This window comes from Triticum dicoccoides, chromosome 5B (assembly GCF_002162155.2).
Source record: "Triticum dicoccoides isolate Atlit2015 ecotype Zavitan chromosome 5B, WEW_v2.0, whole genome shotgun sequence".
NCBI lineage: Eukaryota > Viridiplantae > Streptophyta > Magnoliopsida > Poales > Poaceae > Triticum > Triticum dicoccoides.
In genome coordinates this window covers 42,577,412-42,578,355 of record NC_041389.1, presented here as the reverse complement: position 1 = coordinate 42,578,355, position 944 = coordinate 42,577,412, and positions in this window count along the sequence as shown.

The window sequence follows — 944 nt, the reverse complement described above, 5'->3', positions numbered from 1 at the left end:
AAGTCAAAGGGCTAGATCTACTAGACAACTGGGATTCAGGGTGGCCTTCTAGGTGTAGCCATGCCAACAAAACATCGCACATGTCCCGATGCATATGTCAAAGTGTTCCCGCATGCGTAGACGCACGTCTTAGGGATCCGTGGTGTGCCCCCTCCACAGAAGGCAGTGCTGTCGTCACTTAGAGAGGGGGGGATGGTGCGGGTGCGGTGGAACCCGAGGAAATCTAGTGTTGGGTTGGGTCCAGACCGTGTTCGGGCATGTTGCTATGGGCTGACCTATTGCAACTAGGTTGAAGTGTCCGCCGGTCAAAGCCCGTTCGATGAAAGTCAAAGGGCGAGATCTACTAGCCAACTGGAATTCGAGGTGGCCTTTAGGGTGTAACAATGCAACTGAAACATCGCACAGGTCTCGATGCATGTGTGGAAGTGTTCTAGCATGCGTATACGCCCGTCTTGGGGTTCCGTTGTGTGCCCCCCTCCACGGAAGGCAGTGCCACCATCACTTAGAGGGGGGATGGTACGGGTGCGGTGGAACCGGACGAAATCTATTGTTTGGTTGGGTCCATACCGTTTTCGGGGACATTGCTATTGGCAGACCTGTCGCAACCAGGTGGAAGAGTTCACCAGTTAAAGCCCGTCCAGCGAAAGTCAAGTGGCTAGGGTGGCCTTCCGGGTGGCCTTCGAGGTGTAGCTATGCCACCAAAACATCGCACGGGTCCTGATACATGTGTGTAAGTGTTCTCGCATGCGTAGACGCCCCTTCGTGGAAGGTAGTGTCGCCAACACTTAGAGGGGGGATGGTGCGGGTGCTGTTGAAGCAGAGGGAATCTATTGTTGGTTTGGGTCCATACCGTGTTTGGGGATGTTGCTATGGGCTGACCTATCACAACCAGGTGGAAGAGTCCACCGGCCAAAGCCCGTTCGGTGAAACTCAAACGGCTAGAT